Source organism: Etheostoma cragini, chromosome 2, assembly GCF_013103735.1.
Source record: "Etheostoma cragini isolate CJK2018 chromosome 2, CSU_Ecrag_1.0, whole genome shotgun sequence".
Classification (NCBI taxonomy): domain Eukaryota; kingdom Metazoa; phylum Chordata; class Actinopteri; order Perciformes; family Percidae; genus Etheostoma; species Etheostoma cragini.
The window spans coordinates 4,305,324-4,305,682 of record NC_048408.1 but is presented as its reverse complement, the minus strand read 5'-3'; positions in this window follow the sequence as shown (position 1 = coordinate 4,305,682).

Genomic DNA, 359 nt, shown 5'->3' with positions numbered 1-359 from the left:
GGTGACATTTGAAATCAATGTTTTCATCCACCTTGTCAGCTCTGTAGGATCCAATGCATTCACATGATGTGCCTTAAGGGGAGAGCTTAGTAAATGACATAAATAGTCCTGATCGGTTTCCTTTAGGTAAGATGTCAAAAACGTTCACTATTTACTTATTATAAACTAATGCTGATGGCCAGACATGGAGAGAAAGTTGTAGAGTGAGGTGTGGCTTAGAAAAGAAAGGAACATGACACAAAATTCAATGTTCTTAGACCTACGCTTCAATTTGTTACTTGGATTTTAAAACCAATCTTTGCTTAAAAAAGGTCTGAAGTTACCCTCAGCTTCAAGTGAGTCTAAATCTATCTGAAGTG